Source organism: Sapajus apella, unplaced genomic scaffold, assembly GCF_009761245.1.
Source record: "Sapajus apella isolate SASKATOON/1434 unplaced genomic scaffold, GSC_monkey_1.0 scaffold26, whole genome shotgun sequence".
Taxonomy (NCBI): Eukaryota; Metazoa; Chordata; class Mammalia; order Primates; family Cebidae; genus Sapajus; species Sapajus apella.
The window spans coordinates 18054070-18074552 of record NW_022436966.1 but is presented as its reverse complement, the minus strand read 5'-3'; the positions used below and the strand labels follow the sequence as shown (position 1 = coordinate 18074552).

The 20483-nt window shown below is 39.7% G+C and overlaps 2 long non-coding RNA genes across 2 annotated transcripts in view; both read left to right on the top strand.

Moving 5' to 3' along the window:
• Positions 1-3609, top strand: part of LOC116560625 — a 28891-nt gene extending 25282 nt beyond the window's left edge. Inside the window, exon 2 of the long non-coding RNA XR_004273051.1 lies at positions 3394-3609. This is a non-coding gene — a long non-coding RNA (uncharacterized LOC116560625). The remainder of the gene's footprint in view (positions 1-3393) is intronic.
• LOC116560624 overlaps positions 1-20483 on the top strand; it is a 158433-nt gene that overhangs the window by 34068 nt on the left and 103882 nt on the right. The window lies entirely within an intron of this gene.

Sequence of the window (20483 nt, the reverse complement as noted above, 5' to 3'; positions counted from 1 at the left end):
GCACTGGGAATCAACAAGTTGGACGTCCACTCAGAAACCCAATTATAAAGACGGTAATTATAAAGACCACAGATGGATAAATCTATAAAGAAAGGAAAAAAACAGCCTAAAAAGGCTGAGAATACCCAAAATCAGAACGCCTCTCCCTCTACAGGGGATCACAGTTCCTCATCAGCAACAGAACAAGGCCTGATGGAGAACGAGTGTGTTCCATTAACAGAAGCAGCCTTCAAAAGGTGGATGATAAGAAACTTCTGTGAATTAAAAGTACTTGTTCTAACCCAATGCAAAGAAACTAAGAACTTTGTAAAAAGGTTTGACGAAATGACAACAAGAATACACAATTTAGAGAGGAATATAAGTGAATTAATGGAGCTGAAAAACACAACATGAGAACTTCGCGAACTATGCACAAGTTTTAACAGCCGAATAGATCAAGCAGAAGAAAAGATATCAGAAGTCGAAGACCAACTTAATGAAATAAAACGAGAAGACAAGATTAGAGAAAAAAGGATAAAAAGGAACGAGCAAAGTCTCCAAGAAATATGGGACTATGTGAAAAGACCTAATCTACACTTGATAGGTGTACCTGAATGTGACAAAGAAAATCAATCCAAGTTGGAAAATATGCTTCAGGATATTATTCAGGAAAACTTTCCCAACCTAGCAAGGCAGGACAATATTCAACTCCAGGTAATACAGAGAACACCACAAAGATATTCCTCAAGAAGACCAACCTCAAGGCACATAATCGTCAGATTCACCAGGGTTGCAATGAAGGAGAAAATACTGAGGGCAGCCAGAGAGAAAGGTCAGGTTACCCATAAAGGGAAGCCCATCAGACTCACAGCAGATCTCTCAGCAGAAACCCTACAAGCTAGAAGAGAGTGGGGGCCAATATTCAACATCCTTAAAGAAAAGAACTTTCAACCCAGAATTTTACATCCAGCCAAACTAAGCTTCACAAGTGAAGGAAAAATAAAATCTTTTGTGAACGAGCAAGCACTCAGAGATTTCATTACCACCAGGCCTGCTTTACAAGAGCTTCTGAAAGAACCACTACACATAGAAAGGAACAACCAGTATCAGCCTTTCTAAAAAATACCAAAAAGTAGAGAGCATCAACATAATCAAGAATTTACATCAACTAATAGGCAAAACAGCCAGCTAACATTAAATGGCAGTATTAAACTCACATATATTAATTCTAAATTTAAATTGACTAAATCCCCTAATCCAAAGACACAGACAGGCAAAAAAAGCCAAAACCCATCAGTATGCTGCATCCAGACCCATCTCACATGCAAGGATACACAAAGACTCAAAGGGATGGAGAAAGATTTACCAACCAAATGGAGAGCAAAAATAAATAAATAAATAAATAAAAAGCAAGAGTTGCTTTAAAGCAACAAAGATCAAAAGAAGCAAAGAAGGATATTACATAATGATAAAAGGATCAATGTAACAAGAAGAGCTAAAGAGCCTAAATATATACGCACCCAATACAGGAATACCCAGATATATAAGACTTATAAAGAGACTTAGACTCCCACACAATAATAGTGGGAGACTTCAACATCAATATTACACAGATCAATGAGACAGAAAGTTAACAATGATATCCAGGATTTGAACTCAGATCTGGAACAAGTAGACTTAATTAACATTTATAGAACTCTCCACTTTAAATACACAAAATATACACTCTTATCAGTACCATATCACATCTATCTACAGGTTTCAATGAAATATTGGTTGGCTGCTTGTTTGTTATTTTCTTCCCTCATTTTTTTTTCATGTCTCTATTAGTAAGCACAATTATAGGCATACCCATTTTTAGACTGCATTCTAGCCGGGGCAATAAAGCAACACCCCCGTTCTCTCTCCCTCTTCCTCTTTCTCTTTCTTCCTCTCCTTCATTCTTTTTTTTTTTTCTTTCTTTCTTTTTTTTTTAAGAACAAAAAAAAAGATTCAAGACACAGAGAGATCTCTGCTATAGCTAGAAATATCCAAAGTGATAGAAAATAAAACCAGAAAAAATAAGCTAAGTACAAACTGAAGGTCTCAAGGGCCATGCTGAAGAGCAGAAGCATTAGTCTCCCAGAGTTATTAAAGGTCTTTTGAAGCAGTGTGGTAGGATGACCTGATAAGTAATTTACAAAAACAACAGTGACAGAGGACGGATTTTGGGTGCTAGAGTAAGGAAGCCAAATGCTGAAAATGCAATTATAATAGTACAGGTAACCATTGCCTTCATTTATAGCTTCATTATAACAAGTGTGGTTTCAGTGAAACATAATTACTGCTTCTAATTCTGGCAAAAGTTGATAAGAGCCTAAACTAGGAGCACAGGAAATAGAGAGGAAAAGATAAATTTAAAATACATGGAAGAAGGTGAATTCATAGAACCTGATGACTAATAGGATGGAGGGGCTAATGTAAAAGAAGAAAGAAAACCTGATTTGATGGCTTGAACTTGGGTGAGAAGGGAAATTGGTGCTGCCATTATCAAAGAAAAGAACTCTGAGGAGAGAGCACAGTTTGGATGAATAATGCTGGGAAGACTAATGACCTACGTTTTGAGGTACACTAAACTTGAGTTGACTGCAGAACATTGAAGTAGAAGTAATCGGAGAGCAGCTGGAAAACCAGGGCTGGACTTCAGATGAAAGTCTAGACTGGAGAGCAAGGTACCTAAATCTGTTAGTTAGCCTTCATGGGTCAAGGTTTGATGGGAAATGGTGGGGCTGGGGAAAGGTGACCAAGCAGGTTGCTGGGTACTGTCTGCTACTCATGGGAGAAAACAGCTAAGAATGCAGCCCTGGAAAACATGAATATGTAACACCTCTTGTACCTGAACCACATTATCTCCACTTAACCTTTATTTTTCCAAGCAAAACAAAACCAAAAACTCATTTTAGCTTTTCTTCACAGGTCCAGTGTTTTAGTTTTTACATATGTGCTCCTTTTTGTCTTCTCTATCCACCTTAAATATTAAACTCAGAACTCAAAATAGTATTACAGTAAGTGTTCTGTATAATTGTATTTTTACCACAAAGTAATCAATAGTAATAGGTACAGCACCAATAATTTAAGCCTACAGATTGCCTGAAAATCTTCAGTAAGCCAGTGACTCCAGCCTCTTAGCCAATAACAAGCAGAATTGCCTACTGGACTTTTGCCTCTTCCTGTAACCATTCATAATGAAGACCCTAAAGAAAAGGAAATGGCGAAAAGAAAAGTAATACGAGATTAAGCAAGCTCCATTAAATTACAAAATTAACCAGATAGTGATTCTCTTATATGTTACTTTTATTTATGAGTTATAGAATTTTAAAAAATCAATAGATCCATATTACTCCTATTTCACTTGTTGCCTGCTTTTATCCACAGAACCCAGAAACACAATCATCACAAGAAGTTCTACAGTATATGACGTAACTGTCTTTGTTGAAACTCATTTACCTTTATTACTAAAAAATTATTGTCATCTAGAATTTTCATTTATATTAGTTTTATTTATTGTCCTGAGGAGAATTTTTCCTGTCAAGTGGTAAAGGAAATGTTCATCATTTATGAATAAAATGTTATTTAATCTAATGAGTTAAATGTGGCGTGTCATGTATTCATTTCCTCTCCATCCCAAAACCCTGTTAAAATGTGAGTAAAGCAATTTTTTAAATGATATTAACCAACAAGGACAAAGATAATAAGAGAGGAGACAACAATGGAGAAGATATTTCAACACATTTATGGAAGAACAAAAGCAAATGGAAGAGCAGTTACTGACTTAGCAAAGTGGATGAAGTTAAAACCTAAATATCTTTCAAGGAGCAATATCAACTAGAAGCAAGTCATTTTGTGTCACAGAACTCCTAGGAGCCGAGCTCTTGGAGGTACCAGGATTGGAAACAAATGGATTAAGTAAAAGTGGAACTCTTAGTCCCCATATCCCCATCCTACTGCCAAAAAGCCTGTTCCCCCAACTCCTGCTGTCTCCTATGCCCCATTTTCCCCTAGATAGGAAATGGGAGAATTCTTATATGGTGAAACAAAATGGCTCCAGAGAAAATTCTTCAAAATATTGGCATGTAGAGTACATCAGTAAAAAGGCCTGATCGGCCTCACATTTACATCCTCTCGTCTTCTTCCTTCTCCCCACAGAGCTTCCCATACGTACTTTTAAGGCTATACCCTTACACACGAAACAAAAAACAAGAACCACCTGACATTCGATAAAAGTAATGAATGAAAACGAATAGACTAAAAAAACTTGAAGAAGCAGAAACATACAGAGAACAGAAGAAAATAACAAAGAAACTATATTAATATTTAGAGTAACTGGCCAGACGTGGTGGCTCACGCCTATAATCCCAGCACTTAGGGAGGCTGAGACAGGTGGATCATCTGAGGTCAAGAGTTCAAGACCAGCCTGGCCAATATGGCAAAACCCGATCTCTACTAAAAATACAAAAAATTAGCCAGGCATTGTGGCAGGCACCTGTAATCCCAGCTACTCGGGAGGCTGAGGCAGGAGAGTTGCATGAACCCGGGAGGTGGAGGTTGCAGTGAGCAGAGATCATGCTACTGCACTACAGCCTGGGCAACAAGAGCAAAACTTCATCTGAAAAAAACAAAACAAAACAAAACAAAACACCTATTTAGAGTGAGATAAAAGAAGGTATTACATCCATAAAACAGAAACAATAAAAATAAAAAAGAGAACATGAAAGAATTTATAACTTAAAACTAATGATATGTTCGTAGCAATGTTATTCTCAATAGCCAAAAAGTGGCTATGAGATGATGAAAAATTCCAGGAGATGGATGGTGTTGATGGTTATACAGCAAATGTGAATATTCTTAATGCCACTGAAAAATTGTTAAAATAATAAACTCTGTGTCATATGTATTTTACCTTGCTAAAAAATAATTGTTTAATTGCAGTTTTTTCATTAATAGTGTTAGAAGATGAAGTTGAAGAACCTCTCAGGAAATAGGGAAAACAGGAACAAAACGACATATTAGCAACAATCTAGTGAAAATTGAAATTTTTTAAAAAAGCAATAATTATGTTGCCAAAAGATACACAATATTAGTTAGGAGGAATAATTCAAGAAGTCTGTTGTACAACATTGTAACTATAGTAAGTAACAATGTATTATATTCTTGAAAATTGCTGAGAATAGATTTTAAGTGTTTTAACCACAAAAAATAAGTATGTGAGATAATACATGTTAATTAGCTCAGTTTAACCATTTTACAACATACACATATTTCAAAACAGTGTGTTGCATATAACATACACAACTTTTGTCAATTTAAATAAATAAATAAACCCCCAAAATCAATATCATTTACTATAGCACTAGAAAACATGAAATATCGAAGGATTGATTTAACAAAATATGCTCAAGACCATTACGCTGCAAGCTACAAGCATTGCTGGGAGAAATTAAGGAAGCCAGAGGGACCTAAACTTGATTTCAAGACTTATCATAAATCTACAATAATTAAGTCAATGTCGTACTGGCATAAAGGTAGACAACTAGATCAATGGAATGGAGTAGAAGGTGTAGAAACAAACTCTTAGAGCCATACATATATACTCAATTTTTAAAAAAGTGTCAAGGTATTTCAGTAGGGAAAGGACAGCCTTTTCAACAAATAGTGCTGGGACAATTGGACATACATATGTGAAAAAAAAATGAACAAGAATGCTGATCCTTGTTTTACATCACATTCTAACATTGACTCAAAATGGATCATGAGCCTGAACAGAACAACCAAAATTATAAAATTTCTTCAAGAAAACAGCATAAAAATTTGGCATGGAGATATAGTGCTGTGGCAAATATAAAATGGTACAACCAGGTTGGAAAAACATTTGACAGTTTCTTAAAACACTGAAACATCCCCAGTCATATGACTCAGTAATTCCACACCTGGGTATTTTTTCCAAGAGAGATGAAAACTGGAAACAACCCAATTGTCCATCCCCTGGTGAAAGGATAAATACATTATAGCTTTGGAATTTTAATCAGCAATAAAAAGGAACAAACTTGATATACACAACAACAAGAAGAAACTCATGAGGATTATGTTAAATGAAAGAAGAGAGACACAAAAGACTACATACGATATGGTTCTGTTTATGTTACATTATAAATTAACAAAAACTGCAAGGCTGTGGGCTGGAGGAAGGGAATGACAGCAGAAGGGACTAGGGAAGTTCTGGGAATGACAGAAATCATCCACATCTTGATTGCGGTGACGGATATATGACTATATACACTGTCAAAAATCAATGGACTATAATACACTTAAAATGAGTGAACTTAATTGGATGCAAATTATACCTCGATAAAACTGATTATTTTTTCTAACATTAAAACAAAAGGATGAAAAACAGATGATAAAGATAAGGAAGAAAAATTTGGGAGGTCTATGAATTATTAATAAGAGATCTGGAAAGCAGTAACAGGGAAAAACACTAAAGTTCCTATTATTCTAATTTGTCCTCTAGAGAATGGACTTACAGTACAGTACTCCATGCTCCATGACAAAGCATTATTTCAGAGTTTGCATTTTAATTTAGTACTATAAATGTGTACAGGTTTTCTGTCAAAAATGTTTTAAGACTACTTCTTTTTTTAATTTTTATTTTATTTATTTTTTGAGACGGTGACTCGCTCTGTCACCCAGGCTGGAGTGCGTGCCTGTAACCTCCACTTCCTGGGTTCAAGTGATCCTTCTGCCTCAGCCTCCCAAGAAGCTGGGACTACAGGCATGCACTAATTTTTGTATTTTCTATTTTGTTTTGTTTTTTGAGATGGAGTCTCACTCATTCTATCACTCAGGCTGGAGTGCAGTGGCATGATCTCAGCTCACTGCAACCTCCACTTCCCAGGTTCAAGTGGGAACTTTCATATTTTTAGTAGGGATGGGGTTTCACTATGTTGCCCAGGTTGTTCTCCAACTCCTGGCTTCAAGTGATCTGCCCGCCTCAGCCTCCAAAAGTGCTGGAATTACAGGCATGAGTCACTGTGCCCAGCTTTAAGATTGCTTCTTAAACAATTTTCCTTCTCTAAATTATCCTCTACTTCTATGAAGTTGATAATGCTATAAATAAAATATAATTCTAAACTAATTTATTTAAACCTTAGAATTGGGGCAAGTTGCTGTTTTCAAATGACCATGTACTACTGTGCAATTAAAAAATAAACTATTACGTAGAACAGATGTTTCTTAAGCATATTGTGCTTTCATTACCATATCTCTGAAACCCATCAATTTATCTTTGCTTCAGCAGCTTTATTGAGATATAATTCACATATACAATTCACACATTTAAAGGATGCGTTTCAGTGCTAGCCATATATCTTTTGAACAACTTTGGAATAAGATATGGAAGAGACAATGTGAGTCATTGGAGCAAGGCTGTAGATCCAGTTTTGCTATGCCCGAGCTAGCTAAGTCACCATCAGTAACCTTTGGGCCTCTATATCTTCAACTGCACATCAGGGGATTAAATTAGATGACTTCTTAGTCCCTAGCTGTCGTCTGCTTTCTAGATATCTTATTTATAGCTCACGCCTGTAATCTCAGCTCTTCGGGAGGCCGAGGCGGGCAGATCACTTGAGGCCAGGAGTTTGAGACCAGCCTGGCCAACATGCTGAAACACTGTCTCTAATAAAAATACAAAAATTAGCCGGGCATGGCAGCACACGCCTGCAGTCCCAACTGCTCTAGAGGCTGAGACAGGAGAATCGCTTGAACCCAAGAAGTGGAGGTTGCGGTGAACTGAGATCATGCCACTGCACTCCAGCCTGGGCGACAGAGTGAGTGAGACTCCATCTCAAAAAACAAAAAAGAAAAGAAAAAAAAAAAAAAACTTGTTTATTTTTAACTTTTAATTTCTCTCTAACACTAACACCAAAAATTGGGAGCAGCAGCTCAGAAAGTTATACTTTACAGCAAGACAGTAGCAACAATGCTCTGAATTAAAGATGGTGCTGGCAGATTTATTACAGCACTCGGAAGTCCTTATAAATCTAATAAGATTCTTAAGCCTCGTCTTGAAAGAAGACAGTTTCATTTTACACATTTCAGTAAGAAAAAGAGAAAGAAGGTAGTCACAGAGTGTGTTTAACTTAGATGAGCTTCTTTTTTCTAACTTTATTTTTCTCACTTCTAAAAGCAAATATGAAAACTCTATGTAGAAAGCTGAATAGATTTGGAAATATATTCAAGAAAATGAGATTAAAATCAGTGGCTCAGCCAAATATCTTATCAAAAATATAAACAATATTGACTGCAGAGCTTTTATTAAAGTCAAAAATGCTAGTCCCCATTAAGGCCTGGTCGATATGCAAAATTTTGTCACTGCAGATATTTTAACAGTATATGATGTCATTTGTCTCTTTTCTCTATTTCAAATTACAGAGTTGAATCAGTTGATATATTTTTTAATGAATTTAGCAATATTCTAAAACAACTGACACAGGATCTCTTAGTAAGTAATTAGGTATTGTTATGGGTTAAATTGTGTCCCCCAAAAGATATGTTGACATCCTAAACCCTAGTACCTCAAAATGACCTTATTTGGAAATAGGGTCATCACAGATGTTATTAGTTAAGATGAGGTTATGCCAGAGTTAAGTGGGCCCTTAACCCAATTTGACTGGGATCCATCTGTGAAGAGAAGACAGAGACACATAGGGAAGATGGCCACATTAAGACAGACAGAAATTGAAGTGATGCTGCAATAAGCCAAGGAACTCCTGGGGCTACCAGAAGATGGAACAGGCAAGAGTGGATCCTCCCCTAGAGGCTTTGAAGGAAGCATGGCCCTGCCAAAACCTTGATTTGGGACATCCAGGCTCCTGAACTGTGAAAGCATTAATTTGTTGCTTTAAACCACCCAGTTTGCAGTACTTTGTTACAGCAGCCACAGAAAACATATAGATATATTCCCAAACATTATATACCCACACGCAGACCTTAAAAACAGACTTGGGAGGAGGGGACTGGCATGAGCCATAAATCACTCTCCTCTTGGAGGTTAGACAGTGGTCCTTGTTCCTGACTAAGCAATACCTAGGAGATAGCCAAAGGTAGTAATGCGAGCATCGGCTATTGTGAGACTAGCACATGGCAGCCAATGTGAATTGGTCCACAGAAACCAAGAAACTTCAGATGAAAAGAGAGGTAAGCAGCTCTCCAGGCCCCAGGAGAGTATGCTTCTCCACAAAAGCTGGGCTTCTGGATGGTTTCCTGCCAGTAGAAAAAGAGATCATTAACAGTGGGTACCTTCTGGGCCAAAGGTGACTTGAGCCCATGAAAATAAAAAGCCAGTGACTATGGTCAGAAATACAACTTTGGTACGCATTTTGGGGTCTGTCAGCCTGCCCCACACCCCTTTTATCTAAGAACTTTCCTACATGGGGGTGCATCCCTGGCAGCATTCATGTTTGTATTGTCTTTCTGTTCCTGTGTCCAGAGCTGATTAATCAAGGATACACACATAACTCTAGACAGGCCAAACGGTCCTCTCTCCCTCTCTCTTTCATTGTGTGTGTGTGTGTGTGTGTGTGCGCACACACACACACAAGCAAACAAGAATTGGCACTTAGAAATAGGAATCTGGACTGGTTACTTGAACTTAGGATGTATATACTCAAGAATGAGGGAACGGCTATATTTTGCCCTGTGCACACAAGGCAACAAAGCCAGTCTAGAGATAGGGTGCATGGGGGGTGGGGGGGGAGAGAGAGAGAGAGAGAGAGAGAGAGAGAGAGAGAGAGAGAGAAACTCAGATGACCACAGTAAATCAGACAAAAAGTAGCTGCTTGTATTCTTGATGTGCTCCTAGGTCCTGGTTCCAATCCTTCATGAAACTTGGCTACACTTTCTGCCTTCCTTAAGATACTCTATTCTTTAAATAAATGTTTTTGTTTATGCTGATTTGAAATAAACTTCTATTACTTGCAACCAAAGAGCTTTGACTAATGAAGCCATAGACATTATTATATTATCTGTGTTATTAAAATGTTATTTGTTGACAGTTACCTGTAAAAGTCAGGTGGGGCTGGCATGGTGGATCACGCATGTAAATCCCAACATTTTGGGAGGCTGAGGCAGGCAAATTATTTGAGCTCAGGACTTCAAGACCAGCCTGGGCAACATGGTGAAACCCCATCCATACAAAAAATACAAAAACTAGCTGGGGAAGCTGACATGAGCCTGTGGTCCCAGCTACTCAGGAGCCTGAGGTGGGAGGATGGGTTGAGCCCAGGAAGTGAAGGCTGCAGTAAGCCAAGACTGTGCCACTATACTCCAAGCTGGGTGACAGAGCAAGACCCCATTTAGAAAAAAAGAAAAGTCAGGTGGGAGTGAGACTTCGCCAGATACCCTCTTTATGTAGTTTTGACCTTCAAATCATCTAATTGTATTACCTATTTACAAAATATTTAATTTAGAAACTACTGTTGAAATAAGTTCTCAATATAGTGATTACATGTCCTATATCACAATTCTGGACACCCACTCTGTTTATTAAAACACAGTAAAAAACAGATCTGAATTTTAAAACTTAGGCCTATGTAACTAAGCCAGAAATTTTACAATGGCGAATCAGAGGTTCTGCAATAAGATATAATTCCTAGGCTTAGGTAGTAGGTTTGATCTCAAAATAAGGCTTGTTATCCAGAAAGTAACCCAATCTCCTTCATAGACCTCTGCGGGATGCTTTGAAAACTTCTGATCCCAGAAAAAATGCACAAACAGAAAACACAATTTTTCAATCATTCACGCATGCTTCAAAACCCTCCATGGATGTCAATAAATTTAGCTGCCAATACATTTACATTTCTTTCCTATTTAACTGGAGATGAATTTACATACCTGAAACAACTAAATAACCATACAGTGGTATTACATAACATTACAAAAACATCAAATAGGGAAGAAATCAGTGGGTCTGGTATGATGTATGGGGATTTTTTTGGAGGAGCTGAGAAATGACCTCACTCTCAAAATAGCAGGATTTGGAAGCACAGAAGAGCACAGGCACTTGAGAAGAAAGCAAAGCATGTGTGGGAACCATAGGACACAGGTCTAATTGAAGTAAGGATTTGTGTTAGCAAATTATATATGAAAAGTGCCTAGCACAGAGTCTGGCATTTGAGTACTCAATTAATAGTAATTATGATGATGATGATGATGATGAGAGCAGAATAAGGTCACTAGCTAAGGTGAAGCCAGGTTCTAGAGGACCCTGAATATCACAAGAGCAATTAAGACTGGACAAGTCACTGTATTTTTGAGCAGAAGAACTTGATTCAGCAAAACGATTTGGAACATGTGAAAAATGGCATGGAGAAAGCGAAAAGAGGATGGGTGCTAAGAGTAGTTCAGCCAGGCGTGGTAGTTCATGCCTGTAATCCCAGCACCTCGGGAAGCCAGAGCAGAGGCTCGCTGGAGACCAGTAGTTTGAGAACAGCCTGGCCAACATAGCAAAAACCCATCTCTAAAAAAAATAAAAATTGGTTGGGTGTGGTGGTGCATGCATGTGGTTCTCGCTACTTAGGAGGCTGAGATGGGAGGATCACTTGAGCCAAGAAGGTCAAGGTCACAGTGAGCCATGATTGCACCATTGCCTTTCAGCTTTGGCAACAGAGCAAAATCCTATCTCAAATAAATAAATAAATAAATAAACGTAGAGTAGAGTAGTTCAGTGAGTTCTGATTACAAAGCTAAAGAGAACTAAAACTAGGATGGTGAAAGTGGAAATAAAGGACCTACTTGAGGGACTTTAAAAACCAGAGAGGCCTCAGGGACTGATTCATGATAAAGCAGAGGGAAAAGTCAGAAGAAATATTTTTAAATTTACATGACTATTATCATTTTATTATTAAATATTACTAAATTAATCTTCTACTTTTTAGATTCTATGAGTGTTGCACTACTGGAATGTTTGTTCTGGGTAAAGGGTGCAAACACCCTTGATGAAGCTGCCCACAGCTCACACCAAAACTAAGCTGAGATACGACGTAGGAGGGAATCAGGGGTTTCTCTTCAGCCATGAGCAGCTTTTAACGGAATGTGTAGGTGGTGATAATGTTAAATGTACCACACAAAATCAGATTCATTTTTTACCCATACGATATTTCCATGGTATACATGCCAGCTACCAGCCACTTTCAGCCTCATCTATGCTTAACAGCTTCTGAACTGTTTGTTGATGAAATTTTAGTAGAAATTCTTATAGTAGAATCCCAAATGTTCTCTTACTGTGTTAAGCCTGATTCATGGTAGTTGGAGGTTTTCATTCTCTCTGGGTGATTATGTTGGGTCTGCAGCTGCTGGAATCGGAAAGAAGAGGGAAAATTAAGTGGTGCTTCCAGGTTGCTAAGAAAAATGGAAAAAATCACAAAAATGACAGAAACCTTAAGAAGTCATCTCTACAGTCAAGGTTTATTTCAGTCACGTGGCAACTCTGTTACTTGGCCCTGGTACATTGTATAGTTGAAAATGCAATTCCAGCTTAAGTTTTGGCTTTCTTGTTTTGGTAATTTTTTAAAATTAAAATAATGGGGGGAGGGTCTCACTATGTTGCTCAGGCTGGTCTTGAACTCTTGAGCTCAAGTGATCCTCCCACCTCAGCCTCCCAAAGTTCTGGGATTACAGGCATAAGCCACCATGCCTGGCCTAAGCTTTGGCTTTCAAAAGGTAGTGTGATATATACAGAACATGGTGTTAGAAAACTTGGGTTCTAATTCTAGGTTTATGTCTAATTATGGAGATGACCTTGAGCAAGTCAATCCATTTTTTAAAAATTTTTAACCCAGCCTACGGCAAGGCATTGCTTTAGGATTAAGTGAAATTTCATTGTCAATGCTCTTTGTAACTGTAAATCACCACAGAAAAATAAGGTATTTGTTGGGTTATTTTACTCTTTGTTTTGCCTGTGCCGATCTCGACATCCCAAGGACAAGATCTATGATTAAGACTTAATTGGTTTTCTTTTTTTTAATACACTTAATACATATAGTAGAGATTTAATTAATACTTTTTTTATTTTTGAGACAGTCTCACTCTGTTGCCCAGGATGGAGTGCAGTGGCATGATCATTGCTCACTGTAGCCTCAACCCTCCAGAATCAAGCTATCCTCCCACCTCAGCCTCCCGAGTAGATGGAACTACAGGTATGCACCACCACATCTGGCTAATTTTTGTATATTTGCTGGAGATGGAGTTTCATGCCAGGCGCAGTGGCTCACACCTATAATTCCATCACTTTGGGAGGCCAACGTGAGTGGATCACCTGAGGTCAGGAGTTTGAGACCTGCCTGGCCAACATGGTGAAACCCTCTCTCTATTAAAAATACAAAAATTAGAGCCAGGCACGGTGGCTCATGCCTGTAATCCTAGCACTTTGGGAGGCTGAGGTGGGTGGATCACCTGAAGTCAGGAGTTCAAGACCAGCCTGGCCATAATGGTGAAACCCCATCTTTAAAAATAATAATAATAATACAAAAATTAGCTGGGTGTCATGGCAGGTGCTTGTAATCCCAGCTACTCAGGAGGCCAAGGCAGGAGAATTGCTTGAACCCAGGAGGTAGAAGTTGGAGTGAGCTAAGATTGCACTACTGCCTTCCAGCATGGGCAACGGAATAAAACTCTGTCTCAAAAAAAAAAGAGGGAGAGAGCGACAGGGTTTCATCATGTTGCCCAGGCTGGTCTCTCCTAGGTTCAAGCGATCCTCTTGCCTGGGCCTTCCAAAGTGCTGGAATTATAGGAGTGTACCACCCCTCCCCCAACCTTAATTAATAATTTTGATTAATGTTGCAAACAAGGTGGAAACATTCCTGGAATGTCATTGGCTAATGGATCAGAGCTGCAGTCAGCCAGCGGGTGTCTTGCTGTCTTCCTGCAGCAGTAGTAGAAGGAGAGAAGGTGGCAAGTGAGGGTAGAAAAAAAATAGATTGGATTTCTGATAATCTCCCAAAAATGCACAGAATTTAACACAATATATTTGGCTATTTTTCTTTTATTACAAAAAGCTCATTCAATGTTCTGGACTTTAAAAGGAATGAGTATGGTGCAATATAATTAACAATAGTATCTTGCCATTATTTTACCAATTTAATGGTTTCTATCTTTTATTTATTTCTTTGCAGTTTCATAGTTTTTCATACCTTTTTGGTACTAATTACAGTATGTAGTTGTTAGATTTCACTTACACCTATTGTTAAGTGCAGTGATCTCTTGAGAGATGTCTGCTGGATCCTCAAGGTCAGTGGAAGTCATGGAGGATTTCTACATTCCTTTACCATCCTCATTTATTCATTCATTTAACAAATATGCAATGAGTGCCTACTGTATGCTGGACAGTGTATTAAGCACTGGTTATGGAAGCAAAATAGGCACAATCCTTGCCTTCATGCGGCTCACAATCTGGTGGCAGAGTATGCTAAAGACTTCTTGGGCCGGGTGCGGTGGCTCACACCAATAATCCCAGCACTTTGGGAGGCCAAGGGGGGTGGATCGCTTGATTCCAGGAGTTTGAAACCATACCATTTCTACAAAAAATACAAAAATTAGCTAGTGTGGTGGCACACGCCTGTAGTCCTAGCTACTCCGGAGGCTGAGGTGGGAGGGTTACTTGAGCCCAGGAGGTCGAGGCTATGGTCAGCCAAGATCACACCATTGTACTCCAGCCTGTGTGACAGAGCACAACCCTGTCTCAAAAAAAAGAAGACTTCTTGTTGACCCACAGTATCCATCATCCTCTTCTTTAGAAGTGGACCTCCAATACTAAAGAATGTAAAGTAAATAACAGTCATCATGACATTCTTCCTCTAAATTTTAGTATGCATATTTTAGAAATACGAATTTTTTTTGAGACAGAGTATCCCTCTGTCACCCAGGCTGGAGTTCAGTGGCACCTTCTTGGCTCACTGCAACCTCCACCTCCTGGGTTCAAGCAATTCTCCTGTCTCTGCCTCCTGAGTAGCTGGGATTACAGGCACATGCAGCTGATTTTTGTACTTTTAGTAGAGATGGGGTTTCACCATGTTGGCCAGACTAGTTTCGGACTCCTGACTTCAGGAGATCCACCCACCTCAGCCTCCCAAAGTGTTGGGATTACAGGTGTGAGCCACTGTGTTTTCCTACATAGCCAAAATAACAATCACAGCTAACAGTATTTATAATTCCTTAATAGTATATTATATCTGAATATCTATGCATACTGAAATTTCCCCGGTTGTCCATGCAATGTCCTTTACAGCTGGCTTATCCAAACCAGGATCCAAGTGAGAACAACACATTATATCTGGTGGTTACATTCCCTCAGTCTCTTTGAAATAGATCAGTCCCTTTAGTCATGATACTACAATGTTAATGAGACAGAAACAGGGACAATTGTCCTATAGAAGAATGTCCCAATTTCTTAATTGTTCAATTGCTTTGTTAGGGTATCAGTTAGCTTGTTTGTCTCTCCCTTGTAATTTCTGTAAAGCTGAAGTTATATTATGACAAATTGATATGGAGGCAGGATAGGAGAGTGCTGGGAGGAGAAAGGCGGGTCCCTGGCGAGGGCTCCACCCCCGGGCCTGTGCCCACAGACCTAGGTGAAGAGAGGCACTCCTGCCTTTGTGGTAAAATGTTGCATTTCCCAAGACCACCCTGGCCTGCCACACCCGCATCCTGTGCCTATAAAAACCCAAGACCGGGCCGGGTGCGGTGGCTCACGCCTGTAATCCCAGCACTGGTCCACATGGCGAAACCCTGTCTCTACTACAAATACAAAAATTAGCCTGGCGTCGTGGTGTGTGCCTGTAATCCCACCTAGGAGGCTGAGGCCGGAGAATCGCTGGAACCCGGGGGTGCAGAGGATGCAGTGAGTGGAGATTGCGCCCCTGCACTCCAGCCTGGGCGACAGAGCAAGACTCCATCTCAGAGAAAAAACAAAAACAAAAACAGAAAACCCAAGACCAAAGCACACACAAACGGCTGGACATTGAGAGAAATACATTGGTGGGGAAAGACACAAGTGACTGGACTTCGAGGGGACATTGAGAGCACGTCAGGAGCACACGGACAGGCACTGGCACGCCAGCAGGCCATCGACTGGCAGGATGATGCAGGGTTTGGCCAGGGCAGTGGGAGAAGAGTCGGGCGCCGAGCCGGCGGCGGCAGAGCAGCCGGACTCCAGGGGAAAACCAGCTCCCTTCTGGCTCCCCCGGCTGCTGAGAGCTACTTCCACTCAATAAAACCTGCACTTATTCTCCAAGCCCACACGTGATCCGATTCTTCCACTACACCAAGGCAAGAACCCCAGGATACAGAAACCCTCTGTCCTTGTGATAAGGCAGGGGTCTGATTGAGCTGACACAAGCCGCCTACAGACAGCTAAACTAAAAGAGCACCTGTGAACGCCCACTGGGGCTTTAGCTGTAAGCATTCACCCTAGACACTGCCATGGGGTAGGAGCCCGGCAGCCTACCGTCTGTATGCCTGCCTTTGAGGTCTGAGCAGTGGGGCACTGAAGAAGTGAGCCACACGCCATAGCACGCCCTGGGAGGGGGACAAGGAAATCTTTCCCATCTCAAAATTAAGGCCCAGTTAGACACAAATTTAAACGTTTTTGGCAAGATTGTGTCACAAGTAGTACTGTGTACTTCAAATCACATCATATCAGGAGACACAGAATATCTGGCCCTTGGATTGAGGTGATGACAGCCTGACTTTTTCACTGCAAAGATTTGTTCTCCTTATGGATCTGTGCAGAGTTTTTTCTGGCACCTTATCAATGTCCTTTCTCATTAGCCATCTACCCAATCATCGTAACATCAGTTGAAAATCCTTGCTTGAGTCAATAATTTCTCTAAGGAACCCTCAATTTTTAACAGTGTGTATAAAATCTCCCTTACTTTGAATAAAAACTGTATTTGCCTTCCTGACTTCATCTGTATGGAATACAGGCATGATGGCTGGAACTGGAGCAACCATTCTGGACCATGAGGTGGAAGCCATATGCTGAATTTGGTGGAACAGCTAGAGGGAAGAAACCTAGGTCTCTCACGACCGTGAAGCTACCATACTAACCCTGATCTATCTGCCTCTAAACTTTGTTTATATGAGAGAAAAATGAACTATCATTTTCAGCCACTGTATATTTTTCAGCAGTTGAATCAATTCCTGACACAGCAAAGAAGATAATAAACATATAATTATAATTTTGGTAAGTATATTTTTAAAAAACATGATATGGGAATAGAAGATAGTGGGCTTCTTAGGTGAACCGGGAAAGCCTTCGCAAGGAGGTTGCATTTAAGTGGAGAGTAAAATGCTGAGAAGCAGTAAATCGTGTGAGGTAGTAGGGAGTATCCTAAACAGAGGAGACTGCGTGTGGAAAGTGAGAAAGTAGAAGGGCTTGCTTGGCATGTTCACAGAATTAAAAGGAGGCCATGTAGCTGGAGCTTAATGCGCCAGATGGTGTGGGAGAGGCTAGCAGATGCGACATCATTTAGGGCTAGCAGGCCATAGTAATGAGTTGGCTTTTTTTTTTTTTTTTTAACCCAAAATGGTAAGAGTTGTAAGCAGAGGAATAACACTGAATTATGTTTTTAAAAGTTATTCTGGGCCCAACGCAGTGGCTCACGCCTGTAATCCCAGCACTTTGGGAGGCCGAGGCAGGCAGATCACTTGAGGTCGGCAGTTCCTGATCAGCCTGGAAAACATGGTGAAACCCCATCTCTACTAAAAATACAAAAATTAGCTGGGTATGGTGGCAGGTGCCTGTAGTCCCAGCTACTTGGGAGGCTGAGGCAAGAGAATTGTTTGAAGCTGGGAGGCGGAGGTTGCAGTGAGCCAAGATTGTGCCACTGTACTCCAGCATGGGCAAGAGAGAGAGACAGTCTCAAAAAAAAAAAAAAGTTATTCTGACATATGTGGTGAACAGAGGGCATCAAAAGTGAAAGCAGGCTGAGCACGTGGCTGACGCCTGTCATCTCAGCACTTTGGAAGGACAATATGGTAAGATTACTTTAGGCCAGGATTTCAAGACCAACCCGGGCAACAAAGTGAGACCCTGTCTCCACAGAAAAGCTTAAAAATTAGCCAGGTGTGGTGGTGTGCATCTGTAGTCCCAGTGCCTCGGGAGGCTGAGGCAGGAGGATTCCTTGAGCCCAGGAGTGGCACCATGATGGTGCCACTGTACTCCAGAGTGGGTGATAGAGCAAGACCAAGCAAGCAAGCAAGAAAGAAAGAAAGGGAAAAGAAAGACAAGAAAGAAAGAGAAAGAAAAAAAGAAAGAGAGAGAGAGAAAGAAGGAAAGAAAGAGAGAAAAGAAAAAAGAAAACACATAATAGAAATTTATTTTCAAAAGAAACATCTAGAGTCATCCCAGAGCACCTATAGCACTTTGGCAACAATTATTCATATTTAAGATAACAACACAAACCCCCCCCTTTTTTTTTTTTTGAGATGGAGTCTCACTCTGTCACCCAGGCTGGAGTACAATGGCATGATCTTGGCTCACTGCAACCTCTGCCTCCCAGGTTCAAGCGATTCTCCTGCCCCAGCCTCCTGAGTAGCTGGAATTACACGTGCCCACTGCCACACCCAGCTAATTTTTGTATTTTTAGTAGAGATGGGGTTTTACCACGTTGGTGAAGCTGGTCTCAAACCCCTGACCTCAGGTAATCCACCAGCCTAGGTCTCCCAAAGTGCTGGGATTACAGGCGTGAGTCACTGCACCCGGCCTACACAGACATTCTTAAATCATTAAAAATGTTGAATTTCTATATAAAAATACCAAGACTGTGAAAGTACAATAATTTACTTAAAAAATGCTCACCAGTGAAAAATAAATAGAGTTTTCTCGTTAATATTCAACCAGCAGTCAAATTAATTATAATGTAAAATTCCAGTTAATTGAAACTTTCTCATTTTAAATTATGTGATTAACTAAACATATGAATTTTTCCCTAATATAACTTTCTTTTTTAAGGAATCACTTATGTGACAGTGATAAAGTATCAAATTAGATTAATAATATAAATTAATAGCTTTAATTTTCCATTTATAATATATGTATTATACTGTATTATATGGGTTGGTAAACAGTGTACCCCAAGTAAGCCAGTAAGCATATGCTGAAAAGAATGCAAGTGAAATTACAGAGATAAGTTTAGTATATTACTGATTGGTATCTGTAGCCTGAAAAAGCCATCAGTTCCACTCTCATAGAATGTCTTCTTTATTCAGCATTCTACAGGAGTTTATTCATATCAGAATCCACTGCCACGCTAACATTCAGCTTACATAAATAGCATTTTACTGGAGCATTTGTTTTTATTTATAACACATTTTCTTTACGTTGCTATAACTAAAAGCTTTTCTTAAATGGCACTTATAATCTCTGCGTTTTATCCATCTGCCTTCAACCACTATTTGGTAGTATAATGAGTATGTTATGCTTTCTCTGTAAAGGGCCACTTTTATAGGCATATTAACAAATTTAAACCAAAATGAAATCAAGTAAGAATATACCAAAGAAAATTAATGGATATCCACCAAAAGACATGTAAAGGTGTTCATGGTAGCTGTATTCATAATATCGAAAACTTAAAAAAGAAAGAACCAAATGTTCATCAAGAGTAGAATGGATTAATTCATGTAAAGAAATACTATATAAATGGTTTCCAATAAAAAGAGCACACCATTACACTTACTAATTTAAGTCAACCCTAGAGAACTGATGTTGAACAAAAGAAACAAAGCGTACACACACACACACACACACACACACACACACACACACCATGCAGTATGATTCCATTTATATGAAGTTTAAAAACATGCAAAACAGGCCAGGTGCGGTGGTTCACGCCTGTAATCCCAGCACTTTGGGAGGCCAAGGCAGGCGGATCACAATGTCAGGCGTTTGAGACCAGCCTGGCCAACACGGTGAAACCCTGTCTCTACCAAAAATACAAAACAATTAGCTGAGCATGGTGGCGGGTGCCTGTAATTCCAGCTACTTGGGAGGCTGAGGCAAAGAGAATCGCTTGAACCTGGGACGTGGAGGTTGCAGTGAGCCGAGATCGCACCACTACACTCCAGCCTGGGCGACAGTGCAAGACCCCGTGTCAAAAAACGAAAACAAAAACAAAAACAACAAAACATGCAAAACTGCTTCTGGATGACTAGATAATAATAATAATAAAACTACGCAAAACTAATCTATGGAGATAAAAATTAGAAAAACGGTTACTAGGTTAGGGAAGTATTACTGAGAAGGGGCTTGATAGGGCCTTGCGGGATGCTGGAACTATTCTATACTTGATTTGGATGATAGTTACACAGTTCTACACGCTCATGTAGAAAGTAATGTGCGTACACATGTGTATACACATGTGGAAAATATACTTTAAGATTAGTGGATTTTGCTATATGGATGTCATGCTTCA